Here is a 27,500-nt window from a genome sequence, read left to right on the forward strand (position 1 = left end):
AAAACACAGGAGTGGGATTCTGCCACATCTGCTAATTAATGAGAAGAGCATTTCATTCACACAAGGTTTAAAGATATTAGAAGAGACCGAGAAGGTTCTCGGCGGGACGCTGGAAGAATTGGACGAGGACAGTCTTCATCACGTTGAGAGGAGTTGCCCAGCAGATACACATTTTATTATTTAGTGCAGGGAGAATGGAGACCTGCATGGGGTAAAAAAAATCCTGAGCTTCATACTCCTGAAGATCTTCAACTTCATCTGAGTTTCTCTCATGCTCACTGCATGTTCTCTCAATGATCAACGCTTACCTGCGTTACCCACAATGCCGTTCTGAAAGATTTAGCCCCCACTTCGTGTCAGACTGAAGAGGGCGATACAGTGGAGCTTTAGAAATCTTCTCCTCAGCTTTTACCAGCTTTTATGCCATCACATTGTAAATCCAAATATCCGTGTTGTATAGCTGTGATGCATTCTGGGACATTCAATTCGATTCAATTCGATTCGATTCGATTTAGTTTTATTGGTATGAAGTTGAAGAAAGTTTTATGCCTGTAAGTTTGTCCCTGGTGAGTGAGACGGTGGCGACTGTGGTGAAGGAAAAACTCCTTCAGATTGCATGTAGAAGAACCAGACTCCAAAGTGAAACCATCCTCACCTGAGTGCCACCAAATATCCACTCCAATCAGTAATTGGTTGCTTAGTAATTAATGCTTTGGGTAACTGATCAGAAGGTTGAGGTTTTAAGCCCCAGTATCACCAAGCTGCTACTCTTGGGCCCTTGAGCAAGGCCCTTAACCCTCTGCACTCCAGGGGTTCTAGATCATGGCTGCGCTCTGACCCAAGATTTCTAACATCTCTGGGATATGTGAAGAAACAATTTGACTCTGCTGTAACGTACATGTGACAAGACCTTTCTTTTCTTTTCTTTTCTTTTCTTTTCTTTTCTTTTCTATTTCTTTTCTTTTCTATTTCTTTTCTTTTTTATTCATTATAACGGACATCGTGTCCAGGGTTTATTTGAAAATTCCCGTGCTGGAGTTCTCATTACTAAGATGATGAAGAGTGAGATGGAAAAGAACTTACATTTTTAGGAGATAAGAGATAATGTATATATATGTGTGTGTGTGTGTAAATGATACACACTCCGAATCACAGCACAGACATGTTACACTGCACTGTAGTGTTTCTCTACACTACACAACTATTTCCTTTTATTTATACTTTTATGTTTGCTGTTGCACCTTGGAGCAAGTAACAAGAAAAAAACGTCACTACATTCCGCTTTCAGTCGCCATGTGCTGTTATATTAAGCTGCACTCTTGTGGAAAGATGTTCCACTAGATTTTGTGGAGATTTGAGGAGATTCATTCAGCCATTATATGCAGTATACGACAGGTTTACTGGTGGCGCTATTTTGTGTTTTGTGTATTTGTCTTGAACTGTCTTGTGTTGTCTTTGCACTGTTTGCACCAGGTTGCGCACGATGCACTTTATGTGGCGAGGACACTTACTAGTCCTCAGCTCTGTGTTTTCTGTGATTGTTGTTGTATGTAGCATCAGGGTTCAGGAGGAACGTTGTTGCATTTCATTGTGTACTGCGTCACATATATATGGTTGAAATGACAATAAAAGCTTCTTGACTCAACTTGACCAAATGGTATTTGCAACATTTAGTCTTTCACTATCTCACACATAGTCTCCCACAGTACTGCACAGTCTCTCACCATCTCACTCAGTTTCTTACAGTCTCATATAGTCTCCCACAGTCTCACATAGTCTCCCGCAGTCTGTCACAGTCACTCACAGTTTTGCACAGTCGCTCGCACAATCTTACAATCCCTCACAGTCTCTCACAGTTTTGTACAATCTCTCACAGTCTTACATTGTCTCTCGCCATCTCACACAGTCTCTCACACAATCTCATACAATCTCACAGTCTCTCACAGTCACACAAAGTCTCTCACAATCACACACTGTCTCACACAGTCACACACAATCTTATACTCTCACACAGGCTCACACAGTTTCTCACAGTCTCACACAGTTTCTCACAGTCTCACACAGGCTCACACAGTTTCTCACAGTCTCACACAGTTTCTCACAGTCTCACTCAATCTCACACAGTCACACACAATCGCACAGTCTCACACAGTCACACACAATCTCACAGCCACACAGTCTCACACAGTTTCTCACAGTTTTACACAATCACACACAATTTCACAGTCTCACACAGTTTCTTACATTCTCACATAGTCTCACAGTCTCTTACAGTTTCACACAGTCCTGTACAGTCTTTCACACAATCGCACCCAGTTTCTCACAGTCTAAAACTAAACACATTCTCACAGAGTCTCTTACAGTCTCACACTGTCTCACAGAGTCTCTCACCCAATCTCACAGAGTCTCTCACCCAATCTCACAGAGTCTCACACACAATCTCACAGTTTTGCAGAGTCTCTCACACAATCTCACAGTCTCCTACACAATCTCACAGTCTCACACAATCTCACAGAATCTCTTACAATCTCACAGTCTCTCACACAATCTCACAGTCCCACACAATCTCACAGAGTCTCACACACAATCTCACTGAGTCTCCTACACAATCTCACAGACTTTTACAGACTCTCACACAGTTTCAATGCACTAATCACACCTGAACTTCCAGTCAATCAGAATCCAGCATTCATACTGACCAGGTGTAAGGTGTTTGAGCAGAGCCTACAGAGGGGAACAAGAGAGATGGACAGAACGGCATTGTGGGTAATGCAGAAGAACACTAATCATACACTAATCAACATGGAGCATGAAAGAAGTTTAAACTCAAACAAATTAATAAATAACATTTTACAATCAATTTACTCAGGAATTGTTTCCCCCAACGTCTTCTCATCTCGGTTCTCTGATTCGTCTCCTTCTCCCTGAGTCTAAACTGAGATAGTGATGAACAAACAGGAAGTTCTAAGGCTCTCTCACTGATTTTATTTATATTCCTCGCTATAAGCGTCTTTGTGTCCTTCTTCAAACAGACCTCGGTTTCAGAGAATCGTTTGTTAATCCAAAATTGAGAAATCCTTTATTCTTTAATGAAAATGAACGTCTCCATGGTAACAAATGATAATCAAACAACTGGATAAGAGATTAGCACTAACATCATTATGGTTAGTACAGGAAGTGAACATGTGCAGGGTTTGGTAAATTGGAAAGGGACTGTGGTGAGTTCTCCAAGCAGGTGAGAACATTTGGGTCTGAGAGCACATGAACTTCAAATGAGAAAGCTCCAAGTGGATTCAGTGCAGAAACGGAATGGAACATGGTGAGGTTTTATAGTAGATGTGAGCTGATAATCTGAAAGACTGAGCTGTAGTTCTGCAGAAAAAGCAGCTTTCTGGCGATTCGGATCGAAGACTCCTGTCCTGTCTTTCTGATTGATGAGTTTGCGAGAACGTTCTTCAGCTCTGCATGCCGTTCTGGTTATTCTGAACTTGGTGCTATATTATTACATTCGCGTAAAAAAAAAAAATCACGTATTTAAGTCACACTTTGCTTCCCACTCAGTGTCTTGATGTTCATCATGTGTGGTTACTGCTGCTTGGTGATGGTGGACTATGAACTCACGACCTTCTGATCTTCTGACCTTTCTTACTGTATTTAAGTAGATTTTTCTGGTATCCGTTTTTTACTTTTTACTTTCACTCATGACATTTTTTACACAAATATCTGTACTTTCTACCTCTTACATTCTCAAAACAGACTCGTTACTTTAGTTTCAATCTATTTGGCAACATGATCAATATTTTTTCTTCTAATTGCGCCTTTTTTCAGCACATCAACCTGCTTCCTTTCTTTGTGCTGCTTTTTCAGTCCACTGGTGGATCATTTCCTCTCACACACCACAGACGAAGACTAGTTTCTGAAGCTCACAATGAGCAGGCAGAAGGCAGTAAGAAGTCTGGGGTTAATGTGGATGAGACAGAGGGAGTCAGTGATGAGAACATGACTGAGAACAGAGACATTTCTGATCACATGATCATCATCATATTTTCTCTGCTTGTGTTCTACATGGTGGATCTTCAGCCTGAATACATTCATTAGAGAACAACATCTGAAATTAATTGAAATTAATATATTAATATGATGTGGTTCAGTTTCCAGCGTGACACTAAAACAGGTAGTAATAATCACTAGTTTTTATTGAAGAACATGTCAGAGCCCAAACTTCTTTACTTTAACTTGAGTGAAAAAGTGCAGTCAGAACTTCAACTTTTACCAGAGTCTTTTAAAACATCAGTATCTGCACTTCTGCTGGGTGAAGGATGTGTTTTGCCACCTCTGCTTCTGACTATAAGAACATGCAAGTGTCTGCAAACCTGAACGTTATATACTGTATAAATGTGCATATTGCTCCTCTTGGATGTTATTCCATGCTTCAGGAGCTTCACATGAATGTTTATTGAATGTTCCACCTGCATGTTGTTGGATGAAGAATGATGGTGGTTGATTGACAGGATATAGACTGTAATCAGTGTGTCCTCCGACACAATGGGCGTTCCTGATGAAGTAAGTGTTAGGAGCTACTCTGATGTGGATAAGAAGTTCTGAGAAGCTCTGTACAGGTTTGGATGTTGGCCATGACTGCGTGGGTGATTAGCTGCCACTTCAGCTGCAGTACAGTGGCTGATGGAAACACAAAACCATCTTCTCTTGCACTTTAAAGTCTCGAAGCGCTTTAGGAGGTGAGCGTAATGGAGTGTGTGTGTGTGTGTGTGTGTGTGTGTGTGTGTGTGTGTGTGTGTGTGTGTGTGTGTGAGTGTGGGAAAGGGTTTATATTTAGGCGGCAGAGCTGAGTGCGGTGACAGCGTCACTCCGTCTCAGCACCGAGGCTCATGTTTAGGTGCGATTTGAGCCGGAGACTGATGAATCTTCTCTGCCTCATCTTGCTGGAATGAAGATGATGGAGGAATAGGAGGTGGAGCTTCTCACTCTGACTCACTGGAAATAATGCAGGTCTCTGTCCAGGTGCTGAAATGTGGCAGTCAGAAAAACTGCAGCGCTGTTCACTTACAAGTGCTGAAAATGCCTTCTCTCACAGTCACACACACTCTCTCATATTCTCTCACAGTCACACACACTCTCTCATATTCTCTCACAGTCTCACACACTCTCTCGTATTCTCTCACAGTCTCACACACTCTCTCATATTTTCTCAGTCTCACACACTCTCTTATAGTCTCTCACAGTCTCACACGCTCTCACAGTCTCACACACTCTTTCATTTTCTCTCACAGTCTCACACACTCGCTCATAGTCTCTCACAGCCTCACACACTTTCTCATAGTCTCTAATATTCTCTCACAGCCTCACACACGCTCTCATAGTCTCTAATATTCTCTCACAGCCTCACACACTCTCTCAAAGTCTCTGACAGTCTCACACCCTTTCTCATAGTCTCACATAGTTTCTTTCAGTCTCTTAATGTCTCCCACAGTTTTTTTGTTTTTTTTAAATCTCACACAGCCTCACACCTTTCTCACAGAGTCTCACACACTGTCTCATAGCCTCACACGGTTTCCTACATTCTCACACAATCTATAGTAGTATAGATGGGTGTGAGTGTGTGACACAGAAATACAGGAGTGTGTGTGTGTGTGTGTGTGTGTGTGTGTGTTTGATATAGGAAGAGTGTACAGTATGTGTGTGCTGTATAGGAAGATTGTATGTTTGTGTGTGTGGTACAGTAGGAGTGTCTGGGTGTGTATGAATGGATGTGTGTGTGTGTATGTGTATGTGTGTGTGTGTGTGTGTGTGTGTGTGTGTGTGTGTGTGTGTGTGTGTTATAAGTTCTCTAACTTTTTCTGAAGCTCCACTTCGTTCCACACACACTGTGACAGCAAAAGCAATGAAAGTGAAGTGAATTTTATTTGAGCTTTTCAGTAAAATGACCTTCTCATATCAGTTCCAGCTGCTGTATCTCACACACACACACACACACACACACACACACACACACACACACACACACACACACACACACACACACACACACACACAACTGCATGATTCATTTTTAATATTCCAGCCAACACCCAAGGTTTGTGTTTTATTACGCCTGCTTTAGTGTGCACTAGTTAGTGACTATCTCCATCACCTTCATCTCCATCACCTTCATTCTCAATTATCTTCATTCTCAATTATCTTTATCTCCATCATCTTCATCTCCATCACCTTCATTCTCAATTATCTTCATTCTCAATTATCTTTATCTCCATCACCTTCATTCTCAATTATCTTTATCTCCATCACCTTCATTCTCAATTATCTTCATCTCCATCACCTTCATCTCCATCACCTTCATTCTCAATTATCTTCATCTCCATCACCTTCATCTGCATCACCTTCATTACTCAATTATCTTCATCTCTATCACCTTCATCTCCATTACCTATACACCATTATCACCTTTATACCACCATTACAATTACATGATCATCAACTTCTTCTTCGTCACTTTCACACCACTATCACCATCATTTCCATCACCATCACACCACCATCACCATCTTCTCAATTATGATCACTATCACCAGGTGAGAGAGACCAAATGAGATGAGAGAGAAAACAAATGAAAGCGAGCAAGTGAGATGAGTGAGACCAGATGAGATAAGATGAGAGAGACCATGTGAGATGAGAGAGAGAGAGAGAGAGAGAGACCAGATGAGATGAGAGAGAGAGAGGATTGGTGAGATGAAAGAGATTGGGTGAGATGAAAGATTCCAGATGAGATGAGAGAGACTAGGTGAGATAAGCGAGAGACCAGATGAGAAAAAGAGAGACTAGGTGATATGAAAAAGAGACCAGGTAAGATGAGCGTGACCAGGTGAGTCCAGATAAACCTTCTTTTCAATCATGTTGACATCACTATCATCGGCTGAGAGATGCCAAATAAGATGAGAGAGAAAGCAGATGAAAGTGAGCAGGTGAGTGAGAGAGACAAGATGAGAGAGAGAGACTAGTTTAAATGAGAGACCAGATGAATGAAAGACTAGATAAGATAAGAGAGAGAACAGATGAGAGGAAGATAGACCAGGTGAGATGAGAAAGAGCAGATCTTTTTTCTCTGTTCCTGCTGAGCCTTTCACCACCCGGTCTCTTTCTCCCGCAAACTGATGACATAAAATTGATCTCTTACTGATTGTGAATTGATTGTGGTGAAGAAACGAGCAGCAGAATAACAGAGGAACAGCTGCCACACCTGTTCTCCTGCAGCTCCAGGTTTTATACCACTTTGTTTTTTTACTCCTGCATTTAATACCCCTGTATTTAATACCCCCAGGTTTAATGTTCTAGTGTATAATAACCCTGTGTTTAGTAGCACTGTGTATTACTACTAATATAAAACATGGGGGTATTAAACCTGGAGCTACTAAAACACGGGGGTATTGAACCTAGAGTTAATAAACACTGGGGTATTAAACCTGGAGATACTAAAACATGGGGGTATTAAACCTGGAGATACTGAACATGGGGGTATTAAACCTGGAGATACTAAACACTGGGGGTATTAAACCTGGAGATACTAAAACATGGGGGTATTAAACCTGGAGATACTAAACACTGGGGGTATTAAACCTGGAGATACTAAAACATGGGGGTATTAAACATGGAGATACTAAACATGGGGGTATTAAACCTGGAGTTACTAAACACTGGGGTATTAAACCTGGAGACACTAAACACTGGGGGTATTAAACCTGGAAATACTAAAACATGGGGGTATTAAACCTGGAGATACTAAACACTGGGGGTATTAAACCTGGAGATACTAAAACATGGGGGTATTAAACCTGGAGATACTAAAACACTGGGGGTATTAAACCTAGAGATACTAAAACATGGGGGTATTAAACCTGGAGATACTAAAACACTGGGGGTATTAAACCTGAAGTTACTAAACACTGGGGTATTAAACCTGGAGACACTAAAACACTTGGGGTATTAAATCTGGAGAAACTAAACACTGGGGGTATTAAACCTGGAGATAATAAACACTGGGGGTATTAAACCTGGAGATACTGAACACTGGGGAATTAAACCTGGAGTTACTAAACACTGGGGTATTAAACCAGGAGACACTAAACACTGGGGGTATTAAACCTGGAGATACTAAAACATGGGGGTATTACACCTGGAGATAATAAACACTGGGGGTATTAAACCTAGAGATACTAAAACATGGGGGTATTAAACCTGGAGATACTAAACACTGGGGGTATTAAACCTGGAGATAATAAACACTGGGGGTATTAAACCTGGAGATACTAAACATGGGGGTATTAAACCTGGAGATACTGAACACAGGGGTATTAAACCTGGAGATAATAAACACTGGGGGTATTAAACCTGGAGATACTAAAACATGGGGGTATTAAACCTGGAGATACTAAACACTGGGGGTATTAAACCTGGAGATACTAAAACATGGGGGTATTAAACATGGAGATACTAAACATGGGGGTATTAAACCTGGAGTTACTAAACACTGGGGTATTAAACCTGGAGACACTAAACACTGGGGGTATTAAACCTGGAAATACTAAAACATGGGGGTATTAAACCTGGAGATACTAAACACTGGGGGTATTAAACCTGGAGATAATAAAACATGGGGGTATTAAACCTGGAGATACTAAAACACTGGGGGTATTAAACCTAGAGATACTAAAACATGGGGGTATTAAACCTGGAGATACTAAAACACTGGGGGTATTAAACCTTCTGACGTGTGTGTGTGTGTGTGTGTGTGTGTGTGTGTGTGTGTGTGTGTGTGTGTGTGTGGTTGTGTGTTTTTGGCTCTTGTGTTGCAAGTGAAGTCTCAGACTTATTGGCTGTGGGATCTCTCTCAAACACACACACACACACTTGATGCTGCTCTAATCACTCAGACACATTCTCACGGTCTAATCAGTGCACACGTCTGATCCGTGTTTACGTGGAGACACTCAGGAGGAAACCCTCGGGGAAGAGTGGGATAAAGAGAACAGAACTAATGTGGAGGAAAGAAAAAGACAAGCGAAAGATGAAGGAGAGGAGGGAGGACAAAAACAATCACATGAAAATGTTTAAAAGAAAAGTGAAATACAGCTATATATACATGTAGAGGATCGAAATACTGAATAGAGGAGAAGGAAGGAAAGAAAGAAAGAAAGAAAGAAAGAAAGAAAGAAAGAAAGAAAGAAAGAAAGAAAGAAAGAAAGAAAGAAAGAAAGAAAAACTTAAGAAAAAAGCAAGAAAGAATTTTTGAATTAGAAAAAAACATACAATAAAAAATGTATCTTCTTCTTCTTCTTTCGGCTGCTCCCATTAGGGGTCGCCACAGCGGATCATCCGTCTCCACACCCCCCTTTCCTCTATATCTGCCTCTTTCACACCAACTACCTGCATGTCTTCCCTCACCACATCCATGAACCTCCTCCTTGGCCTTTCTCTTTTCCTCCTACCTGGTGGCTCCAACTTCAGCATTTTTCTACCAATATAATTCATGTCCCTTCTCTGCACATGTCCAAACCATCTCAATCTCGCCTCCCTCACCTTGTCACCAAAACATCCTACATGTGCTGTCCCTCTAATAAACTCATTTCTAATCTTGTCCATCCTCGTCACTCCCAACGAAAACCTCAACATCTTCAGCTCCGCTACCTCCAGCTCCACCTCCTGTCTTTTACTCAATGCCACTGTCTCTAATCCATACAACATCTCAGGTCTCACCACAGTCCTATAAGCTTTCCCTTTCATTCTTGCAGATACTCTTCTATCACAAATCACTCCTGTCACTCTTCTCCACCCACTCCACCCTGCCTGCACTCTTTTCTTTACTTCTCTAACACACTCTCCATTACTTTGCACTGTTGACCCCAGGTACCTGAACTCCTCCACCTTCTCCACCTCTTCTCCCTGCAACCGCACCTCTCCACTGCCCTCCCTCTCATTCACACACATGTACTCTGTCTTACTCCTACTGACTTTCATTCCCCTTCTCTCCAGCGCATATCTCCACCTCTCCAGGCTCTTCTCAACCTGCTCTCTACTCTCACCACAAATCACAATATCATCTGCAAACATCATAGTCCAGGGAGACTCCTGTCTGACCTCGTCCGTCAACCTGTCCATCACCACTGCAAACAGGAAAGGGCTCAGGGCCGATCCCTGATGCAGTCCAACCTTCACCCTGAACCAGTCTGTCGTACCTACTGCACACTTTACTGCCGTCACACTGTCCTCATACATGTCCTGCACCACCCTCACATACTTCTCTGACACACCTGACTTCCTCATACAATACCACAACTCCTCTCTCCACCCTGTAGTACGCTTTCTCTAAATCCACAAATACACAATGCAGCTCCTTCTGACCTTCTCTATACTTCTCCATCAACATCCTCAAAGCAAATAAGGCATCTGTGGTGCTCTTCCTCGGCATGAAACCATACTGTTGCTCACAGATGGTCACCTCTTCTCTCAACCTGGTTTCCACTACTCTTTCCCATAACTTCATGGTGTGACTGATCAACTTAATTCCCCTGTAGTTACTGCAGGTCTGCACATCTCCCTTATGCTTAAAGATCAGTACCAGCACACTCCTTCTCCATTCCTCAGGCATCCTCTCACCTTCCAGAATCCTGTTAAACAATCTGGTTAAAAACTCCACTGCCATCTCTCCTAAACATCTCCACGCTTCTACCGGTATATCATCTGGTCCAACCGACTTTCCATTCTTCATCCTCCTAATCGCTGCTCTCACTTCCTCCTTACTAATCCTATCTACATCCTGCTTCACTAACTCCACATCATCCAACCTTCTCTCTCTCTGATTTTCCTCATTCATCAGCTGCTCAAAATACTCCCTCCATCTTCTCAACACACTCTCCTCACTAGTCAACACATTTCCCTCTCCATCCTTTATTGCTCTAACTTGCAGTACATCCTTCCCAGCTCGGTCCCTCTGCTTGGCCAATCGGTATAAATCCTTTTCTCCTTCCTTAGTGTCCAACCTCTTATACAGTTCCTCATATGCCTTTTCCTTGGCTTTCGCCACATCCCTTTTTACCTGCTGCCGCATCTCCTTGTACTCCTGCCTACTCTTCTCATCACTCTGTCGATCCCACTTCTGTTTTGCCAATCTCTTTCCCCTAATGCTCTCCTGCACTTCCTCATTCCACCACCACGTCTCCTTGTCTTGCTTTCTATTTTCAGATGTTACACCAAGTACTTTTCTAGCTGCCTCCCTCATCACTCCTGCAGTAGTTGCCCAATCATCCGGCACCTCTTCACCACCACCGAGCCCCTGTCTGACCTCTTCCCTGAACCTCACACTACACTCTTCCTCCTTTAGTTTCCACCATCTTATTCTTCTTTCAAACCTTACTTTCCTCCTCTTCTTCTTCGCCTCCAAGACCATCCTACAGACCACCATCCGATGCTGTCTAGCTACACTGTCCCCCGCCAACACCTTACAGTCTCCAATCTCCTTCAGGTTGCATCTCCTACATAGATTTAGCAAAATCTACCACCATTTGCCCTTCCACATTCCTCTCCTTAAAACCATACCTACCCATCACCTCCTCATCACCTCTGTTCCCTTCACCTACATGCCCATTAAAGTCTGCCCCAATCACCAATCGTTCTTTCCTAGGTACACCATCTACCACTTCATCTAATTCACTCCAGAATCTTTCCTTCTCCTCCATCTCACAGCCAACTTGTGGAGCATAGGCACTGATGACATTTATCATCATCCCTTCAACTTCCAGCTTCACGTTCATCACCCTATCAGAAACTCTCTTCACCTCCACTACACTCTTACTGTACTCTTCCTTCAGAATCACCCCTACACCATTTCTCTTTCCATCCACACCATGATAGAACAGTTTAAACACCTCCAATGTTCCTGGCCTTACTCCCTTTCCACTTGGTCTCCTGAACACACAACATATCTACCTTTCTCCTCTCCATCATATCAGCTATCTCTCTCCCTTTACCAGTCATAGTACCAACATTTAAAGTACCAACCCGAACCTCTACTCTCCTACACTGCTCCTTTCCCTGCCGTCTCTGTAGACGTCTTCCTCCTCTCCTTCTCCTCCTTCGGCCAACAGTAGCCCAATTTCCACCGGTACCCTGTCGGCTAACGATACCTGTGGCGGTCGTTGTTAACCCGGGCCTCGACCGATCCGGTATGAAATTCTCATTTGTGATCCGCATATTTGATTTGGCACATGTTTTACGCTGGATGCCCTTCCTAACGCAACCCTCCCCATTTACCCGGGCTTGGGACCGGCACTAAGAGTGCACTGGCTTGAGCCCCCCTAATGGCTGGGTTACAATAAAAAATTAATGACAAAGAATATTTCTTTTCTTATATTAAAAAATTATTTCGAATAAAAAAATTATTATGCATACATTTTAACTATTCTTCTTCTTATGATTCTTATTATTAATTAATAATGAAATAATACATTATTAATCACCATCATTATTAATTTTTTATGTAGAAAATAATAATAATAATAATAATAATAATAATAATAATAATGAAAAGGGTTTTATAAGTGTGTGAGCAGCAGTGCAGAATTCAGCACTCGTCTCCATCCTCGTCCTCGTCCTTGTCCTTGTCCTCGCTCCATGTGCAGGGTAGAAACTGTCCACATTTGAGTTTTGGTTCAATTTTTGATAGATAATGAAATAAAAATGGCTCAGGCTGCCGGACTCGGAGCGTCAGAGGCGAGTGCAGAGACACAGCTGACATTCCTGACAACCCAACGTCTCTCACTATTCCAGCTGGACCAATTTATTGGCTCCCCGTGGCTCTGTGAACACCATTTCTGCTTTCCGACACACACATTATGGATCTTTCAGTCCTTTTTCACAATGTGTGTGTGTGTGTGTGTGTGTGTTTGATGACTGTTTGTGGATCTGTTAAGCTGAAACCCTGTCACACACTACACCGTATTTATTTTGCTCATTTTGCTTACCGGAATTGATTCCGCTGCGTGTAATTGGCTGTTTGAAAACACTTAGCGCTCGGTGTTTCCTTCGCACTGTAACAGAAATGTCACAAGTGTCAACGCCGCTGCCGTTCCTTTTTTTTTTTGTTTTTCTTTCTTTTTTTTTTTGCATAATGCACCTGTCTCTCGCTTCCTCTTTCTTTTTTTCATTTTCCAAATGTAATAAAATCTCTAACACAATCCAAAATAAACATCACTGACATAAATCTGATCACTCGCCATTTCACACACGAGCTCAGGAAGTCCCATTCAGAATTCACCACCATGGAATCAGAGTGTATTGTAAACCACAATGACTTCTCCACCCATAGGTGCTTCCTCTCCAAACTTCTTCCATTAAAAGTTGAAGGACGTCGTTGGATGCACCGTGATACTTTCCCTGTACTTGAACTAGGAGACCCAAACCTGTTCCAGCATGACGATATAAAAATCTGCTCACCATGGGTTGGAAGATCTCCTGCTATAGATCTTTTGAACAACTTTGGGATGAATGTAAACGCTGACTGCACCCTAGGAACCTCCTCAACACATCTCACCAACATCACTTTAAAAACATCCTTGTGGCTGAATGAATCAAAAAATCTAGTGGAACATTCACTCGGTTATTCTAACAGCAAATTGCAAATGATTCACAAACCCCGATCAGACGTTCAGGTGTCCACAAAGTTTTGCCAATATCTGGTCACTTTGTGCACGTGCTGGAACACAGTTTGATCTCCAAGTTCACAGTGGAGGGAAAATTTCATGCATCCAAAGACGTCCTATAGAATTGTGGCTGGAAAAGTCAGGTGTCCAAATACTTGTATTTTTTTTACATATACTGTATATATACAGAGTGCACATATATATATATATATATATATATATATATAGTGTACACTGCTCTGGTCTGAAGCTTCAGAATCAGCCTGATCAGCTCTGTGCATTTGGACAGGAAAACAAATGAAGAAGAAAAGTACACACGGATAGCGGAGAAAAAGAAAAAGAAGAACGTAATCATACATGCTGCTCTGCGTTCTTCCCCTCCGCTGATCTCCGACAGGTTCTGACACCCGTCTAACCCGGGGTCGAGTTTCAAATGTCATATTCATAATGCCGCGATTAGCCTTTCGCTACTTTCCCGCGTTCCTCTCTCTCGCTCTGTTCGCTTTCTTGGTGTATTTGGTTTTCCGCGCTTTCGCCCTCTGCCTGCCTAGCTTCGACCTTCAGTAATGGATCTGTGTGTGGACTCCGTGTCTGGCGGTGCTTTGACCCCTATTACAGATAATGAGCACGATTCCTGCAGAAAGAAAGAAAGAAAAACCACTCCGCATTTACATCCCTTCACCTCTGGCTTCACTTCTACACCTTTGAGAATTGGCTTGTTGTTTACTTTTCTCTTTTTTTCTCTTTTCTTTTTCTTTTCCTTCTGTGGGCTACGGCTTTGTGTTTGAATTCTGCATGTGGGTAAACAAAGAGCCTTCGCTCGCTCGGACGTTCAAGGGCTTCTTGTGTGGAGTCTTTATTCGAAATCTTGAACTGACTTGAGACAAAACGCAGGTCGAAAAGGAATCATGTCCTGACATGCTGAGACTGAGAGGGAAGGACAAAGACTTCCTATGTGAATATGAAATATAAAGTGGGCGGAGTCACTGCTCATTTATAGCTTGAAGATCTTTTACGATTAAGAACTGCTGAGAGGCAGGCGTTCAATTTGTAAGAATAGATCTGAGGACAGGTCAGAGAAGAGCCCACTGTGGCCCTGGAGGCTCATGAAGAAGGGCGCCCAATTTCTGCCTCTGAGGGAGGTGGTGGCTCAGAAGGTCAGGAGTAAGCTGCCACTCTTGGGCCCCTGAGCAAGGCCCTTAACCCTCACCTGTTTCATGACTGACCCTGCGCTCTGACCTCAGCTTTTTAACTTTGCTAAGAGAAAAGCAGCTCCAACTCTTCTGGACTTCTTGGGCTCTTCTTGTTGTTCTTGCTGCATCAGGTTGGTCTGGTGAATGAAGGTCATCAAGAGACCTTTCTTCATTTCTTTGCCTCCTCGAGCTTCTGTATGCGATCATCTGGTGGGACTGATAGCAAGAATCTTGAGGTCATGCTTGCAGTCAGCCTTGTAGCGTACCCTGGGACCGCCTGTAGGCTTCACACCTGAGGCCAGATCACCAGACGGGTGCTGGTTTGATGTTTGGTGTACGGGTCGAGCCAGAGCAGGAGCAGGAGCAGGAGCAGGAGCAGGAGCAGGAGCAGAAGCATCTGTTAGGAACAGGAAAACATGGAGAAGTTTTCTCAGCGAGTCGGGGGTGTCACAGGGCCAGAATACACCTGAGACAGCACTTGGAGAAAGAACTGCACATCTGTCCATGATTTAGATGATTGCTTTGAAGAACAATTGCACACACACACACACACACACACACACACACACACACACACACACCTCGTTTGCATCTGCACTAAATATCTTAGAAATGCTTTACCCTCTCAGATGTTATGAAGCCTGAAGCCAAGTCAAGGTACAAAAGAAACGATGTCCTGTAAGCAGCGTAGCCGTAAACGGATAAAATATTCCTTGTTTTTTTCAGTTAATCGAATATTTTCTATTAGAGCTATTCGTACGGGAGCTGTTCTTTTCCTTCGTCTGTCTCGCGCTTATCTTCTCTGCTAATTGCCCTTATTATTAAGCGATGTTTCTGGCTGTGCATAATTACGAGTAAACAGAATCACCACCCACACACACAGATGCGGGCATTAGCATTAGCATGTTCACACTTCTCGCATTTTCTCTCTCTCTCTTTCGCTCGCTTGCTCGATTCCAGCATCCACCTTCCACCTCTTTTGCTCCCAGCATGCTTTGCGGGAGCCGCTCGGAAAATACAAAGTGCTTTTTTAATGAGGAGGCAAACATTTATGCACGTTATCACACACCGAGACGGTTGGAGAAGAACGAGAACTCGTGCTGAAGTGACGCCCCGAAGAACTGTTTTTATTCCGTCATTTATCAAAAACTAATACTGTTTTGTCAAATAATATTTCTCAAATCAGATCCCATCTGTCCCCGCTCCAGCATGAGAGGAAGTGTGTGTGTGTGTGTGTGTGTGTGTGTGTGTGTGTGTGTGTGTGTGTGTGTGTGTGTGTGTGTGTGTGTGTGAGGGTCTCTGAGGATTTCTACTCTGCTGCATCCCTCTCACTCGCTCAACGAGTCGATTTCATGCTCTTTATCCTTATTTTTATCTTCAAGAAGGGGAAACACAAATTCCCAGATTAACCCCTGACACTCCGTCATGGTCTCCAGCTCAGGAAAGATCTCACCTACTGGGTTTTATTTCCTGAACCATTTCAAGCTTCATGATCACCACCTCAAGCCCTGAAGAAAATCCAGGATCTTCTACAGTATTTCCTTCCCCGCTGTAGTGATGTAGCTTTTTTTAATTATCTCTCGTATTTACATGTTGCAGAACTTTTACTTCAGTAGAATTCAGGAAGTCCTGCTAGATCTTCTCGGCTGGTCTATCAGAATCGCTGACTTGCATTTTTAATATATTTTTATCCATAAATATGTATTTTATAATTCACAATATTCACTTCATTTTATAGCGTTTCTATGGGATGAGCTGAGTCTTAAGTGTTTTGAGTGTAAGGTTCCGTTTGAAATTCTATCCAATCAGATTTCAGACGTCACGTCACGTGTTGCCGGGGGCCATCAATGTGTAACCTGCAGGTGTCCTACTGATTCAAATCCATGTTGCTTGAAGCTGTTGCTGTCACCAGTCAGATTGCGGGATGGCGACGCCGAGGCCCTCTAGCAGGCGTTTTCATGTCTTTTGACTGGATGGTCACTAGTCAGAGTTCGCAACCCGCATCTGTAGCAAACTGCACAATCTCAAATTTAGTGAATTTAATAGCTGTTTTTTTTTTTTTATTCCACCAGAGGAGAAGAAACCGATTTAATCGAAGATTCACTTACAAGAACATTTACAAGACGCACTTTTCAGGAAAAGCACTTTGTTGTGGCTCCAGTGAAAGGAGATGTGTTGAATTGTGTTCATTTGGTTTCATTGTCACTGTAGAAAATTCCTGTCTGTGATGTGGCGCTCTGTTTTACTGAGTTTCTCTATAATATTGATGGTTTCTATAGACTTGGCGTCATGATGCTATTAAGAGGTGGATTGATTCAGGAAGGACACCACTGAAGGTCTAGGGGTGAAATACACAGCCTTTGCTACTTTTGATCTCAGTTTCCTTTTTGTACTCATTTATATGAATGGCATTTATCATGAGCTCTTATAATGATTTTTTCAATACGTTCGAGCGAATAAGGGTTAAGGGCCTTGCCCAGGGGCTCTCTGGGGTTGCCTGGTGGTTTTGGGATTTAAACTCACAACCTTCAGATCGATAGATGTTGAAAGTACATCACTTTATTAATTGAGCCTACATTCTTGAGTCTAGCCTGTCCTTCAACATCCTTTTCATTAAGCACCAGACTATTTGCCTTTTTATAGATTCTTTACTGTGTCTATGATTTTGCTTCCATCCAGCATTTATTAGATTTAAAAAAAAAGCTGTGGCAAAAGTGCAAGCAAAACTCCACGTTTCTGATAAGTGTGTGTGTGAGGTTTACATTCAGATAAGTCTGAGATGATTCCTGGACCATTGCCAGGAATCATCTGGCCATGGTCCAAAACATGGACGTGAGAAGAACATGGCCATGGATCATGGATCTTGATGCTGTAATCACAATGACACTGTCACTCAGTCTGTACCTCAAAGCAGAGTTAAATGAGATTGTACTTATGTGATGAGTGAAAAGAATCTTCTCAGAGCTGGAACCACTTTTTCTGAAGGGAAGGATTTTAATGTAGTGTGGCTCTGATGGCTTAGAAATATGATGAATTTTTAACAAAGTATGAAGAATCTCAAACCAATTTTTCTGAAGGGAAGACTTTGAAAGTGGTGTGGCTCTGAATGTGGAGGAATACGACACCAATTTCAGAAAAGTGTGAAGAACCTGGATCTACTTTACAAGGAGCGAAGGATTTTATTGTAGTTTGGCTCTGAGGGTGTAGGAATACAACTTTCAGGAAAATGTGAAGAATCTGGAACTACTTTTCCAAAAGGGAAGAATTTGATTGCGGTGTGGCTCTAAGAGCGTAAGAATACGACACAAACCTTCAGGGAAGTGTGAAAACCCAGAACTACTTCTCACAGGGTTTGAAAGCTGGGTTTAAAGTCCATAAGGAAGGCTTGGGTGAGATGTTTTATGTTTTTTTTTTTACCTCACTATCGTGGATTAGAGGTTTATTATTTCCTTCTTCAGTACACAGGAATTTAAACTGATGTTTGTATGGTCACATGACTCCCACTGGAGGCCATAACATTTACGGAAAATCACGAGAAAATCATGTTTTCTTGTTCTGCATTTAATTTGCATATTGCATCTCATTGTTATCTGACATGAAACAGAGGGAATTCTCGTTAAGACAGCACAGTTGATTCATGTCCAATAACAGCACTTTCTTCAAGCTATATTTACAGAAATCTTCTTCATGCCTACTATTTGTTTTAAACGAGTTTGCAGAACGTATGTGCATGAGATTAAGCTCTTGCTCTATAAAAAACTGACATAAACCTGTCCAACTGTCAGAGCTGCTGTTATAGAAAATGCCTTCTGAGCAATCAGGATCCAGAATCCTGCAGAAACCAATCACCTGCTTACATTATATGGACAAAAGATAATAACATTTCTGAACATCCCATTCCACACCAAGTCTCCATTTGCTGTGATAATGAGCTCCACTCTTCTGGAAAGATGATTGTGAAGATTTTGTGTGAGATTCATTCAGCCACAAGGGTGTCAGTAAAGTCAAGTCCTGATGTAGATGAGATGCGGTTAGGATGTTCCTGGGGTGCAGTCAAATGCTCTAAAGCAGGAGATCTTTTTTTACCATATCCAACCCATGGATATCAGATCTTCATGGATCTTCATGGAGATGGCTTTGTGCATTTTGTGTCATGCTGGAACAGGTTTGGTTGGGAACCTGAATATAATGAGGAGTTTGTAAAAAATACATGCCCCTTCATCATAACTGACTTTTCAGCAATTTTTTTATTTTAGTTGTGTTTTTTGTGGATTGTTGAGTTTGTAATCATGAGCTATGTGAGTTTGTAATAAGTTGAGACACTTCAGAGAGGGGTGCGCAAAGTGCACAAGGGCGAGCTGGACACCAGATTTACTCTTCTATCGATTCTGACTCAGCAGTCGATCAGAGGTTTAGCTGAAGCTCCAGGTGAACCGAAAGACCTCAGAGTCTCCGGTTAATCCTCAAACAGACTGAAGACTCCGAAAAGGTTTTCATTTCATTGAGCTAGACACCGAATCCTCACCGATTTTGAATTCCACCACTGGATTACGAAATATAAATACTCAGGGATGTGTATAGAATGTCGGCGATGTAAACAGTCACAGCTAACATTTCCTGTTATATGCTCCGTGTTTAGCCATGAAACATGACCTGTGTGCTGATTGGTTCTCTCGACGCTGCTCACGCTGATCCCTTTACATGAATTCAATTTAATTCGTATATAGTTTTTTAACATCTGGCATCGTCATGAAGCATCTTCTTAGAAATATACACCGATCAGACATAACATTTCGACCACCTGCCTAATATTGTGTTGCTCATCTTTTTGCATCTTTTACGATCAATTGAGCATCAACAGCATGAACTTCTTCAGCAGTTTGAGCTACAGGAGCTCATCTGTTGTATCGGACCACACGGACCAGCCTTCGCTCCCCACGTGCATCAATGAGCTTCAGCCGCCCACGACTCAGTCCCCGGTTTACCACTGTTCCTTCCTTGGACAACTTTTGATAGCTACTGACCACTGCAGATCAGTAGACCCTCACCCTGCACTGGAGCTCCTCAGGCTTGTGTTCTGAGCTCCCTGCTGTACTCGCTGTACACATATGACTGTGTGGCCATCAAGTTTGCTGATGACACTGTTGTGGTGGGCCTGATCTCCAACAATGATGAGACTGCATACCTACAGACAGGAGATCAAAAACCATGGTGCCAGGAGTTTAATCGTCTCCTGAACGTCAGCAAGACTTAAGAGTTAATAGTGGGCTTCAGCATTAAACAGGAGAGGTCATACCAACCGCTAAACATCAACAGGACCCCAGAGTGGACAGTTTTCAGTTCCCAGATATTTACATAACACAGGTCACATCAACACCTTGGTGAAGAATCCCGGCAGCGTTTGTTCCATCTGAGACGCTTAAGGAACTTTAAACTACCCTCTGAAATGCTAAAGACTTTCAACACCTGCACCATTGAGAGCGTCCCGACGGGTAGCATCACTTCCTGGTTTGGGAACAGCACCATGAAGGACAGGCGAGCCCTCCAGATGGTGGTGTGGTCAGCTGGACATACTATCCACACCGAGCTCTCTGACCTGCAGGAAATGTACAGCACGTGGTGGCAGACCAGGGCCAGGAAGATTGTGAAGGACCTCAGCCATCCCAACAATGGACTATTTTTTTTCTTGTTGCGTTCAGGGTTTCATCTCCTTGAAAGCAAACACAGAGAGAATGAGGAGGAGTTTCTTCCCGCAGGCTAATTGGAGTTTAAACCAGGAAACACCAAGGAACTAGTACTGGACCTTTCTCTCCATCTTCACTTTTCCTTTACTGCACAATTATTCTGCACAATTGCACACTGTCACTTATATATATATAATATTCTTAACCCTAGTTTTATACTCTCTAGTTATATTTTTATATACTTTTTATTCTTTATCTATAATCTAAACATGAAAATCAAAACAGTCAAAAAAAGCATTTCACTACATGTCGTACTGATATATAAATGTGTACATGTACGTTCTAAAATTTTAATTTGAACATCCCACAGAAGCTGCAGTTTTAGAGATGCTCTGACCCAGACGTCTAGACGTCACAATTGGTCAAGTTCGCATAAATTTTTACGCTCGTCCATTTTTCCTGCTTCTAACTAACTTTGAGGACAAAATGTTCACTTACTGCCTAATAAATAAATCCACCCACTAACAGGTGCCATGATGAAGAGATCATCAGTAGGTGCATTTACAAACACCCGCCACATGCAGAATTAGGAGAACTGGATTTCTGATGGTTTCTTCTTCCAGGGCCATAAATCCCTCTACCAGTCCAAACAAACGTGACTGACCGGCGAGTTTAGTTTCCATTCTAGCTCACTAAATTCCAGCAATACAACCTGCTCCCACTAGTTCTCACTACAGACCTTCATCCACATACTGCTGCTGTTCGGAGGAGGAATGGGTGGGATTGAGAGGGTCCTTAGAGATGCACAGCCACTGAAAAGCTGCCCAGTCACCACACCTAAATCCTATTGAACTGCTCTGGGATTAAATGGATCACAAGTGAAAAACATCTTTGGCAAGTTTCAAAAAAGGCACGGCAAAGTAACGCTTGAAGAAACTAAGTGTCCGGATGTTGAGTGTGCAAAGCTGTTAATAGAGGTTAATAAGCTGTTAATATGCTAATAGAGGATTTCTGTATGGAAATTAAGTGGATATTTAACCATATTTATTTTATCATTATATATATATATATATATATATATATATATATATATATATATATATATATATATATATATATATATTAATTATAAATAATAGCCATTATGATATTTAGCTATTAGAACAACTTCACTTTTTATTGGTTTAATATTTTCTATATTTCAATAAAATGCTTTTCCAGATGCAGGAGATACACCATTGTCCCTTCTAAATCCTTTAAAAGTTCTTTAAAAGATCTTCACCATTCGTTTTTTTGTTCATGCTCCAGAAACAATGATGTCACTTCCTGGAAAATTGGTAAATCGTTGACAAAGATGGCCGCCCTAATAACGTTCCAGTGTTAAAAGCTACATTGTGAAAAGTTTGGAATGATTTCATTTTGCAATTGTTATAGTTTCTGAATGAATGTTACGGCATGTGTAAGCTTCATTAGCATGGTAGCTAGGAAACCACAGATGTCACTGGAAAAGTGGAAACTCCAGAAAAAACTGTAAGCAAAAATGAGACGTATTTTATCCGAATGCTGAATTCAACTAGGTTTATTGCCTGCACTCTTGGAGCGATGATTAGTATTAGCTTTAGTTAGCCTGTCCTGCTAGCTGCGGAGACATTTGTGTACCTACTGGAAGCGAACGTCGTGCTCTGAAAGCAGCCGAGTGAAAGCATGTGTGCTTCATTTTCAACTCGAGTAATATGTTTTTCCATTGAGGAAAAAATGAAGCCCTTATCTTCCCGAGCTAGCGAGGGGGTTGGGGATGATGGGGAAGGAATGAGGGATTGAGGGTGGTGGTGTAAATGGGGGGTTCATTCAAACCTGCTCATTTCACATCCCGGAGAAGTCACTGCTGAATTCAGATAGCGAGAGAACGAGGGAGGTGTATTATTGTTTTTTTTTTGTAAAGAGTGGCTGCTGCTACTCAGTTCCCTCTGGATATCCAGCGAAGCGCTGCGAGGAACAAGAGAAAACATCTGTCCGTGTTGATTTCCCTCCACAACTGCTCTCTTATCATCATTCAGATCTTCTCAGCCTGGTGTTGGAAGAAGAACTACCCTCCCCCCACGTTCCTCAGATAGTTCTCTGTCTTTCTCTCTCTCTCTCTCTCTCTCTCTCTCTCTCTCTCTCTCTCTCTCTCTCTCTTTCTCTCTCTCTGTTCTTCTTCTTGTTTGTTCTGATTTTGTCGTTCGCATCTCATTAACACACAATCTGCCTCCAAACAATGAGTTAATGAGTAATGCTCACCGCTCTCGCCAATCCCCTTCTCTTGCCAATCCCCTTCTCTCGCCAATCTCTATCTCTCTCTCTCTCTCTCTCTCTCTCTCTCTCTCTCTCTCTCTCTCTCTCTCTCTCTCTCTCTCTCTCTCTCACACATCATTTCTAACATCTTGGGATAAGAGAAAACGCCGCTGTCAATTATACTGCCAAGCCAAGTTTAGTAGTAGTCCCGGCTGAAGGATATCTGGAGGAGATGAACTGCTGGCATGCTCGCTAAGGTGTTCTCTCTTTCAGCTGTAACATCCGTAACATCTGTCAAATTTGTTTAGGATTCCTTTAATGTCATATATATTCTACATCTATCCTACATCTGCCTAGTGATAGATAGTGATTGATGCATATGTTATGAATTAAAAAATTCATGAATTACTTCTATTGATTTTCTATCTATCTATCTATCTATCTATCTATCTATCTATCTATCTATCTATCTATCTATCTATCTATCTATCTATCTATCTATGATACCTGCTTATTTTACTTACATATTTTCACATTTATTTCATTTCTTTTTTATTTAATTTAATTTACTGATTAATACAATCAATAGTGAATTATTTTAATATTTATTCATTTATTTTTTATCAATCATGTTTACATTTCATGAATACATTTACATGTATTCTCTCTGGATTCTGATTGGGCAAGAAGGTAATGATAAATTTTCCAGAACAGCAGTAGAATAGAATTGCGTTTATCTGTCACATGTACTTTACTGCACAATCAAACTCTTTCTTCGCTTGTCTGGAAGCTGGGGGCAGAGCCCCTGGAGCACAGAGAGTCAAGGGCCTTGCTCTAGGGCCCAAGAGTGGCAGCTTGGCGATACTGGGGCTTGAAACCCCCCAACCTTCCTATCAGTAACCCAGAGCCTTGACCAGTGAACTACCCGGGTAGTGCGAGTTTATATCAACGCATTCGTTCTGATAGTGATCGTTTCTGTAGTAACAGTGTGTTTAATCATTTACATGTTGTACGTTTCTGTAAGGAGAGGATTGTTTATGTTCCCTTTATGGAAGTTTTCAGTGTCAGAGGTCAAGTTGTAACATTTGAAAGACGCCCTTTTCCTAAGACATTTTACATGTAACAGTTTAAGGTTTAGGGCCCGGCTGAAGAGCCAAAGAATGCCAGCTTGGGGGTGCTGCAATTGGATTTGAACTTATGACCCTCTGGTGTTCTATCTTCAGGACAGGAGTAGTTTATGGTTCCGTATGGTTTCTCTTTTCCATGACAAAGAGTCTGGTAAGGGAATGAGCATTTATAGCTGCTATAAAGTAAGCAAAAACAGGAACTAACTTGTTTTACCAACATTTAATTGTAATTATAAATGGACATAAGTATGAAATTGGAACATGTTTAACTCGACATCATTACTGATTATTTTGCTCTAATATTTCTATAATACATTCACATACGCTGTTTTTGAAAGTGTTATATAAAAGTGAGTGCATAAATTAGCATGCCCATTTGCATATTCAAAATCAGTATACCTGTTAAGCCTGTAAAAGGGTTTATTCTGCTGTGAGAAAAAGACTAGAGTTGTGTTTTAGAAGAACCTCGGCTCGCTCAGGTTGACATAAATAATAAGGGTTAAACGCAGTAAATGTAAATATGTGTGCAAGCATGTGTGAGATATACAGCCGGTATCTAGAATAACAATAGCTAATATGTGTTTGGACTTGTCGAGGAATCAGTCTCTGTGTATCTGTCTCGGTAAGATCAAAGGCAGTGTTCTCCGCATCCTCGGCGTTCCCAGCATGTCAAAAAGGCGTAACTCGAAGCACGCCATGAATAATAGAACGTCCCCTGGTTGCTACTTTACTTCTGATGTCAGTATTATGTTATGCTAGCATGTTAATCGGCTAATCGTCTCTCATTTGAAGATAAGAGACCATGAACAAAATACCGTGTGGGTGAACCGTGCTCAGGTCGAGTGGCATACCGGTGGAATATTGACCGCTCTGACTCAGACGGAGAAACGCTTGTAAATGTAAAATGTCTCTGCTAAAATTTCTCCTTTGATGTTCCTGGAGGCTCGGGATCCCATAACGGAGCTTTGGAGTGAATAATGAAACATTGAGTTTCTGCTTTAATGCAGTTTTAACACAGGATCTGGCAACACACCAAGAACACACTCTTTCATTTCGCTCCATCTCCAGATGTGTATGTGTCACATCTTCAATAAGAAACACTCAGGAGTTGAAACGTTGTCAGAATTAAACGTTCTTGTACCATGTCAGATGTTGTTTCCGGGCCTTGACCTCATCTTTGGTTTTGTCTGGTTGGTCTGGTTTTATCTTAGTCATGGTTGACAGGAGTCCGAGTTGGTGACTGGATTTTGGCGTGATTGGGGTTAAAAATTATCTTAGACCTGATTGGTACTGGTCTTGGTCTTGATCGTTAGGTTGCTTCTTGTCTCTATTGGTATGGTCTTGGGTTTTATCCTGGTGTATGTTGGTCCTCTTTGGTATTATTGTACGTGTCAGATGGAGTAATTCTCTGCCTTGTCCTTGTCCTCTTTCTGCAATGTACATGTATTTCTGTCCTCTCATGGTAATGGTCTTACTTTTGTCCTAGGTTGTAAAGGTCTTAATTTGGTCTCAGCTGAGTTTTTGTATTTTTTTTGTATTTTTTTTTGTATTATTGGCTTAGTCGTGGTTGAAATGGGTGTTACTTTTATCTAAAACGTGTTTTGTCTTGTCTTGGACTCATCTGATGGATCCTGGTTGGTCTGGATTTAGGGCTTTGCCTTGATTGGTTGGGGTCCTGGTTTTGTTCTGGTTCTAGTTTTGATGGGTCCCATCTGTTACCCTGTGTTGGTTGGTAGGAATCTGGGTCTTGTCTTGATTTTAGTTGGTATGAGTTTGTGTCTTTGTTTGTGTGGTAAAGATCTCAATATTGTTCTGATCTCATTTGGTACAGGTCTCAATGTTGTCTTGGTCTTAGTGTTGTCCTGGTTTTAGTTGATATACGTCTCAGTCTTGCCCTGGTTTTATTGTTGTTTTAGGCTCAGCAGGTATTAGCCTTGTTGTCGTCCTAGGACATACATTTTAATTTATGGCATTTGGCAAACGGCATTATCCAGAGTGACATACATTTATTTCAATCATACAACTTAGCAGTTATGGGGTCAAGGGCCTTGCTCAGGGGGCCAGGAATGGAATTTGGTGTGGCTGAGATTTGAACTCATGACCTTCATATAAAAAGATTAGAAGATTACCACCCCCTCCCCCACCCACTTGGTATAGTTTTGTTGATCCTGGTCTCAGTTGATACACGTCTCAGTGTTGTCCTAGTCTTGCTTGGTATCAGTCTCAGTGTTGTCCTGATCTCAGTTTGTACAGGCTTCAGTGTTGTCCTGGTCTCGCTTGGTATTAATCTCATGGTTGTCCTGGCCTCAGTTGATGTAGGTTTTATTGTTGTCCTGGTCTCACTTGGTAAGTCTTGGTGTTGTCCTGGTCTCAGTTGGTATGTCTCAGTGTTTTCCTGGTTTTAGAGTTGTCCTGGTTTTAGTTGGTATGAATGTTGGTGTTGTCATAGTCTCTGTGATGTCCTGGTCTCAGTTGGTATAAGTCTTGGTGGTGTTCTGGTCTCTGTGTTGTCCTGGTCTCAGATGGAATAATCTCTGTGTTGTCCTGGTCTTGGTGTTGGCTTGGTATCAGTGTTGTCCTGGTCTTAGTTGGTATAAGTCTCTGTGTTGTCCTGGTCTCTGTGTTGTCCTGGTCTCAGTTGGCATAAGTCTTGGTGTTGTTCTGGTCTCGGTGTTGTCCTGGTCTTAGATGGAATAATCTCTGTGTTGTCCTGGTATCAGTGTTGTCCTGGTCTTGGTGTTGGCCTGGTATCAGTGTTGTCCTGGTCTCAGTTGGTATAAGTCTCGGTGTTGTCCCGGTCTCGGTGTTGTCCTGGCCTAGGTTGGTATAAGTCTCGGTGTTGTCCTGGCCTAGGCTGGTATAAGTCTCGGTGTTGGCCTGGTATCAGTGTTTTCCTGGTCGCAGTTGGTATAAGTCTCAGTGCTGTATTCGTTAAGGATCTTGGTCTCATCTTGGACTTGTCAAACACAACAGTTTATTTTCGAAGATAAAATAAACACTGTCAAACAGTCTTGTTAAAAAAATAGCATTGTAGCATGGGTAATGTTTCTCAAAATGGCAGATGGTCTTGTAGGAAAACTAAGTAGACATAAATTCCAGTGTTTGCGACACAGTCTGTAGTGTTCTTGGCCCAAGGTGCTGAATAAAATCATTAAAGTGACATTTGTAGAACGAAGCGAGCGTATTGATTTTATGCGTCATCCCCATGGTGGAGCTTTATGGGTATTTTACAGTGCAGTAATGTTTATGTCCATGTCAGACAATGGCTGAGTACACACACACACACACACACACACACACACACACACACACACACACACACACACACGGCTGTAAGCACATTGTGTACTGTATTATTAATGGTCTCTCCCAGCGTTTTTTTTTTTTTTTCTGTTTATGCCTGAGCTCACAGCAGGCAGGTGTGTTCGTTCACTCTGAAAATTTATGTCAAGCTGTGTTTGGCCACGAGGGCTTCTGCTCGGATGGGTTTAGTTTTTCCTCTTGCACTTGTGT

General features: G+C 42.0%; 1 protein-coding gene and 1 long non-coding RNA gene across 5 annotated transcripts in view; one reads left to right on the forward strand and one right to left on the reverse strand.

The window, feature by feature from the left end:
- Positions 1 to 12,354, reverse strand: part of LOC310723331 — a 59,940-nt gene extending 47,586 nt beyond the window's left edge. Inside the window, exon 1 of the long non-coding RNA XR_014532641.1 lies at positions 12,076 to 12,354. This is a non-coding gene — a long non-coding RNA (uncharacterized lncRNA). The remainder of the gene's footprint in view (positions 1 to 12,075) is intronic.
- thsd7ba (thrombospondin, type I, domain containing 7Ba) overlaps positions 1 to 27,500 on the forward strand; it is a 291,739-nt gene that overhangs the window by 2,604 nt on the left and 261,635 nt on the right. The gene's annotated exons all lie outside the window — the stretch shown is intronic.

Source organism: Silurus aristotelis (assembly GCF_946808225.1).
Source record: "Silurus aristotelis genome assembly, chromosome: 3".
NCBI lineage: Eukaryota > Metazoa > Chordata > Actinopteri > Siluriformes > Siluridae > Silurus > Silurus aristotelis.